Consider the following 7,290-nt stretch of genomic DNA (forward strand, 5'->3'; position numbering starts at 1 on the left):
TTGGAGCTTAAACATTGAAGACACAAGCTAGGGCAAACAGAGTTTGGGGGAGTCTCAGCTGTATTAACTATATGAAAATGGCCCAACTTTATTGTTTCCAGATTCATTTCTAGTGGTCACCCCTACCCCCCTACCCCCCCCCCCCGCCACCAGGGCTCTTTCTGCCAGGTGTTTCTGAAACTGGTGACAGTCTAGAAGTCAGCAGCTTCCAGCCACAGACGCAGCAGGGTCTTGATCTTCTTGTCAGTTGAGATGTCGACAGATTGTGAGCTGTGTGCACCTTCTAGTGAAGTCTGTGTATATGTCCAGAGTGAGGCCTTGTTGTTAGTAGTGTTCAATAAGTGCTTTTCTCATCATAAGAGGTGTTCAAGGGGCTGGACATTCACTGAGCAAGGTGGTCACAGAGAGTAGCAGGCATTTGCTGGAGAGACGGAGAAAGAAGTAGAATTAATTCTGAGGGCCTTTCTGAGACTGAGATTTACGAATATTTATTCAGCCCCTTCCTCCTTGTCAGTCACAACAGGTGCAGAAATGAGACATCTTGCCTTTAGATGCTTGTAGTAAACGCATGAGTTGACTATTACAGTAGCATAGTAGTGCCATGATGAGGTGGGTGTCATAGAAAACATAGAAAGGGCATCCATACCCAGCCTTCAAGGAGAAGGAGCCATTCCAAGAAAGCCACTTAGCAAGGTAATCTTTGACAAATGGAGTAAAAATGGAATGCATTCTAGGGAACTTCAAATTGTTTAACATGACTGGAGTATGAGAGCTGTTGGTGGAGGAAGATAAAAGATGTCTTTGAATTCAGTTGGAGTTTTTTTCTTTTTTTTTAAACGAATGAATTTATTATTATTATTATTTTTTTTTTTTAAATTATTATTCTGAGAGAGGAAGCAAGTGTGAGCTGGGGAGATGGGCAGAGGGAGGGAGAGAATCTCAAGCAGGCTACATGCTCCTTACAGAGCCCGAAGCGGGGCTCAGTTCCACAACCCTGGGATCATGACCTGAGCTGAAATCAAGAGTCAGACGCTCAGCTGACTGAGCCAGCCAGGCGCCCCTGGAAAATTTTCTTCAATGCTCTTGTGACCAGTTGCAGATTTTAATATGGTGATTAGGGATTTATGGAGGGGCCTTAGTTGGAAAGGCGATGTGTTTCGATTTGCATTTTAGTAAGATCTTTCTGGTTACGGTTTAGGAGATAGATTGGAGAAAGAAGGTTATACCCAGGGAGTCCCGTTCGATTTTTGTCCTAATTTGGGTGGTAAGTGAAGGCCTGAAATAGCAAAGAGGCTTGGAAATTCAGACGAATGGCTGGATTTGAGGGCAGTTTGAACACAGATTCAGCATGGCTGACGAGGAGGTCTTGGGCGTTTGTGTCTGCATGCTGCTGGGGCCCTGCCCCGAGTGGGAGTGGGAGGGGGGATAGCAGAGGTGTGGGGGAGAGTGCTGGGTTCGAGGTGTGTGCGGAAGGCCCTGGGTGGAGATGGCTCTTCGGCTTCTGAGGACGCAGGTCCGGAGCGTAGTAGTTGTCTAGATGACGACGGAATTGGGAGACAACAGCTTGTGTGTGGCCGCTGGCAGCCTGTGGGCCAGAGGTGCTAGCACGCCGCCTGAGGTGCTTTATAGATGAAACTTCAGGGTCACTTGAGTTTTTAAAATTATGTAAATACTACATTTCGGTGGAACACCGAGACAATCTAAGTTTGATAGATTTCACACCCTGATGTCCCTTGGCTCCACTAATTGACAGTTGGGTGTGTCTTCTGTGCATTTGCGTGACTATTTCAGGACAAGAAAAGGAGCCCCATATGTGGAGAAGGAGCAGGTGTAGGGAGAGAAGGCAAACCGTATAGAATGGTGCCACTCCACAACCGTAGAGATGGGCAGGAAGGGTCCAGAGGACGGAGTGTCACTGGATTAAATAAGGGCTGAGCCGGAGGACACAAGTAATTGGAAGGGCTTGGCTCTGATGGAAAGGACAATGTGAGGTCGAGAGGGGGACTCGCAAAATCGAAAGGAAATGGTGAGTGACACTTGGGAAAGGGTTGTCTCCTGAAAAGAATGCCAGAAAGGAGGGAGGTGTTGATCTGTGGAGTGACATCTTTGAGGATGCAGAAGTGAGTGAGATTCAGGGCCCATGCCGACAGGGATACTGTTTTGTTTTGGGTTTTTTTTCCCCCCAGAAAACTAACTCAAAACCGAAAATGAAGCACCATAGGAAATGGAAAGTATTCCTTTCAGAGAGCAATAAGTAACCTGTTTGTATGGGATGTGCTGCTGTCACCCGGGCTCTGTTTCTGCTCTCCGGGGACCCACATCTCAGGCACACTAACATGGTTCTCCGAAACTAGTCGTGTCTGGTAAATGTTTAAAAACCCTGGAAAAGGGAAATAAAAGGCACTAACTTGTAGCGTTTGCTATTTTCTGTGGTGTCCATCCTGCCACGGCAGATTTCAGCCTGCCAAGCCGATGTCCCCGTCCCTGACGGTGGAGCTGGGAAGAGGTGCTCACAGCAGGCTCCCCGAGCTGGGACCAGCTGACTCCGGCCCCCTGTGGCGCACCGCTGCTGGGCAGAGAGAATGCAAAGAATCCTCACTGATGGCCCACTGATGGTCACCTCTCCCACTTGAAAGTACCCGTCCCCCAAAATGTACGCTAACGCAAGACCCTTGTGCCCTCTGTGACGGAGCGCCTGTAGTCCAGGGCTGCTGGAGTTCACAGGGTCTACAGTCACCGTGTGCCAGGTGGATCAGGGAGGAAATGGGACCTGCCTGTGCCTTGATGGCTGGATTTGTGCCCCAGCACCGGGCCGTCTGCTTCTCTTTCTGTTGCGACACCACCACCTTCTGGTTTGGGACATGTCGCCAGTTGCCTGCTATTCTCAGCCCTCTGCGGATCCGAGTGAAATCTCAGTTTTCTCTCTCCTTTGCGGAGCAAGTGCACTTTCCTCGTGGGGGTTTCTGGTTTATTTTTTAATTTTTTATTATTTCTTTAATTTTAAATTTTTTTACTGCCACTTGTAGTAGGAGCCTGAGAGGCTGGAGGGAGAGGGGGTGGGAAGGAGCAGACGTCCTACGTCCTCTTGCATTTATCAGGCACCTGGCACCTCATCGTGTGCTGGTACTACAGTGCTGAACGAGCTGGACACGGTCCAAGTGAGGGCAGGGCGCGCGTCACAAAGGACCACCTGAGTCCTGCTGAGGAATCTGGGTTTCCTTTCCAGGGCGGTGGGAAGACACTGTAGGGCTATGCAGGGTACGGAGTGAAGTGATAGATGAACTTAGTGTGGATTTCTAGCGGCTTTGGGTCCTAAAGGACCGTCTCCAAGTTGAAGAGCTCAGGCCAAGGTGTTCCTGAGAAATCTAATTTTGTAGACTGCCCTGAGCCCTGATTCTCTGTTCTTGACAAATTTATTAACGTTTTACTGCAAGAAACACTGCACAGTTGTACTTAAGAGTGAGGATAGAAAGTTGAACTTTTTCTGACCCTGCACAAATGGGGTTTAAAACCACTTTAATCTCCATGGAGTTTTTGGCTTAAAGCACCAAGTTCATTTCCTGAGAGTGTTTGGGGTAAATCTATAAAGGTGATGTCATTGGCCTGCCAGGTGGACACACCAGAGATCTTTCTGTGCTTAGCAAAAGAACAAGTCCCCAAGTCCCAGGTGAGGTGGCTTTGCCACCACAGTCAGATGAAAATTGGTGCCCTTTATGTGCTCTTATATCCGGGGGTTCAGATCTGCCAAACGCTGCCCCCCGCACGGTGAGGTTCCTGGAGGAGAAAGTCCATAGTGGAGAGTGCAAGGGGAGGCCAGAGGAAGCCTTGTTACCAGCCTGCTGACTCGGTGGCATTCCAGGTGGAGCAGGTGGCCTAGGCTGGAAGCCTGGGGGGCAGTCTCCTTCCTCCGAGCGCATCTCGGCCCTCACAGCCAGCTGGTCATCTGGGAAGACGGGACGTTGAAAACGAGACTGATGATAGAGAGGCGGGGCGGGGGATCGAGCTGGCTGAGCTGCTCTCGCTTGCAGAAACCTGTGGAAGACACCCGCTCAGTGTGAACCACCTCTGACAGCATGAGGGACACACACACGTGTGTCACCTTTGTTAAGCTAGCCAACCTTGCCGTTCTCTTTGTAAAGGAAACCTCTCAGGTTCACAGAAAACTGTACATACTACATGAACACCCTCGTACCCACTATCCAGCTTTACTAATTAAAATTTTTTTTAACTTTTATTAATTTTAATGTTTCACTGTGTTTCAGGTCTTTTTTTTTTTTTTGATAAATAACATGTTACAGATGTGGGTGAAGCCTTCTGTGTGTCTCACCCCAATCCCATTCTCCTTCCTTTATCAAAGGTGACTATAGACTGCTCTGATATATTTCATTCCCATGTATGTTTTTATACTTGTGATATAATGTAAGTACACATGAACTGTATGATTTTGCATGTCTAAATATTTTGTTGAGAAGTTGTCATGATGTGTAAAGCCTTCTGTAGCTCACTTTTTTCACAATTATGTTGCTAAATGAAACTCTTCTTTATTCATTTTAACTGCTGTGTAATATTCCATTGTATGTACCACAGTTTATGCATTTTCCTGTTGATGGTCACTTTAGACACTGGATTTTTGTTGCTTTTAAAATGCTTTAGTTAGCATTCTTACATGTCTTGTGCAGTCTGCGAGAGTGTCTCTTGAGTATAAACCTTGGATTTTGTTGAGCTGTAAGGATACATCTTCAACTGTGCTAGAAGTTTCTAAATTATACTGTAAATAGTTGCAGACATATATGAATACATCTCACTGATATTAAGTTGTTTAAATCTATGAACATGGTATACGTCTCTCCATTTTTTTCTGGTCTTCTATGTTTCTAAATACATTTTTTATGATTTTTAGTTTTTTTTTAAGTTCATTTATTTTTGAGAGAGAGGCACACACATAGAGCATGAGCAGGGGAAGGGCAGAGAGAGAGACACAGAATCCAAAGCAGGCTCCAGGCTCTGAGCTGTCAGCACAGAGCCCATTGTGGGGCTTGAGCCCATGAACTGTGAGATCATGATCTGAGCTGAAGTCGGGAGCTTAACCCACTGAGCCACCCAGTCGTGCCCCCCCCACCCCCCGCCAGCTTTTTAAATGATTTTTAAATGACAACCTTACGTATCTTTTGCTAGATTTGTTCTTAAGTGGTACTTTAAAAATTGCATATTCTATTTTATTATTATGGGTATAATGCAGTTGCTTTCTTTATATTGATTTTATATCTAGAAAGTCTGCTGAATTTTAATTCTAATAGTTTATAGATTATTTAGGTATTTCTATGTAGACAGTCATGTCACTTGTGAATGTATTAACAGTATTGCTTCTTCCTTTCTAATGCTTACACTTTTTTGAAAAAAAAATTGCACTTAGGCATCTAGTACAGTGTTTAATAGCAGCATCAGACTAGTTTTGTTACTGACATTAAATCCAAACATTTCACTGGTTAGTGACGTGTTTGCGGTACGTTTCTTTTTTTTTTTTTTAAGATTTTTTTTTAATGTTTTTATTTATTTTTGAGACAGAGAGAGACAGAGCATGAGCAGGGGAGGGGCAGAGAGAGAGAGAGGGAGACAGAATCCGAAGCAGTCTCCAGGCTCTGAGCTGTCAGCACAGAGCCCGACGCGGGGCTTGAACTCACGCACCCTGGCGCCCCTGCAGTATGTTTCTTGAAGACCCCATTGCGTGGTTAAGGAAGTCCCTGTCTGTGGTTGATGAACTTGCTCAGCGTCAGTTACGTATGCTTCCCCATACTGCTTCATCTGGAAAGCCAAGTCCCACATTTTCTCAGATTCTCTTACAGTTAGGCTTTACTGAATTGGTATCCATTAAGCAGTGAGACTTGAATCTGAAATGGACTTCAGCTGGGGAGAGGCAGGATGTCAGGTATTCGATTTGCTGGTGTGGATCATGGCGGACAGGGAGTAGCTATAGGACCAGCAATTTTTGCTGCAGTTGCCCCCCCCCCCATTCCCTCCCCCCCCTTTTTTTTTTTGCCAGGCTGCTACTGCTGCTGCTTTTTAAATTTACTTATTTATTTTTTTGAGAGAGACAACAAAAGCACGAGCTGGGGAGGCGCAGGGAGAAGAGAGAGAGAATACCTCTACACCCTTGAGAGCTCTGGTATTTGCCTCTGCTTAGGTACCCCAGAGGGATTACGGAGTCACAGCCACCTTTTGTGCTAAGTTTGTTGTTTAGGAATTCCTAGACCACTTGAGTAATGAGGTGAGGGAAGAAAACTCATGGTTATGAATTCTGGGTGAACAAATTTTTTTCTTCTTGGAGCTCACGGTGTCAGGCTTTGGTCTCCCTATGGTAGTTACGTTTTCTTAGAGGGGTGCCTTTTGGGGGCTGGCACCACGTGGGATTCCTCCTACAGACCCAGTGTTCTCCATCTTTGTCCGGCCTATGTATGAAAACCTGTTTCTAGGTTTACGGGGCTGGTCTAGGATACTGCGCATCTGTTGATGCATTTACCTGTTTGGCTTATAGTTTTCTGTTTCAGCCTCCATAGATTTTCTGTGCTTTCCTGTAAGGTCAGCTATGCCTCACACATGTCATTTGAGATGTGTTCTTTAGTATTTTCCAGTACTTTTTATCGGGAAAGCTTTCAGATGACAGAATCAGCTGCATTACCAGGAGCAAGTGTCCCGTGCATAAGATTTTAGCCCACAGAGACGTTGCTCACAAGGAATGGTTGTACTTTGAACAGTTAGAGGACTGAGTGTTCATTCCTAGAGGATGAGTGGGTATGAAAGGAGCTGGGAGGATGTGGGGAGGCAGAAAGGGCAGAGAGGGAACATTCTCGTTTCACTAGGCCTTCATCTACATCTGGACTCCGGCTGTTCAAACTGTGGTCCGTGGACCGGCAGTGTCAGCATCACTTGGCAGCTTGTTCGAGATACAGAGTCTCGGGCCCTACCCCTCACCTACTGACTGAGCACCTGCATTTTAATAAACTCCCCAGGAGATAAGTATATTAAAAATTTGATTTAGACTATCTCTGATGTGACTACCTTCCATAAAATGACTACTTTTTTTTGTTTTGTTTTAAATGACTACATCTTTGAGGTTAAAGACCTTCCTCCACTCTCCTTGGCCACTTCTCTAGCTTAGTTCTTTTTTTCCAGTTAATTTTTAAGCGCTTTTCTGAAATGGCTTTTGTACTGAAGTTTTTGAGAACAGTTCCTATTGGTGATATATTATATTGAGGGAGTGTTAATTTGACATGTTGTCATATTGACTATGAC

This window comes from Prionailurus viverrinus, chromosome E2 (genome assembly GCF_022837055.1).
Source record: "Prionailurus viverrinus isolate Anna chromosome E2, UM_Priviv_1.0, whole genome shotgun sequence".
NCBI lineage: Eukaryota > Metazoa > Chordata > Mammalia > Carnivora > Felidae > Prionailurus > Prionailurus viverrinus.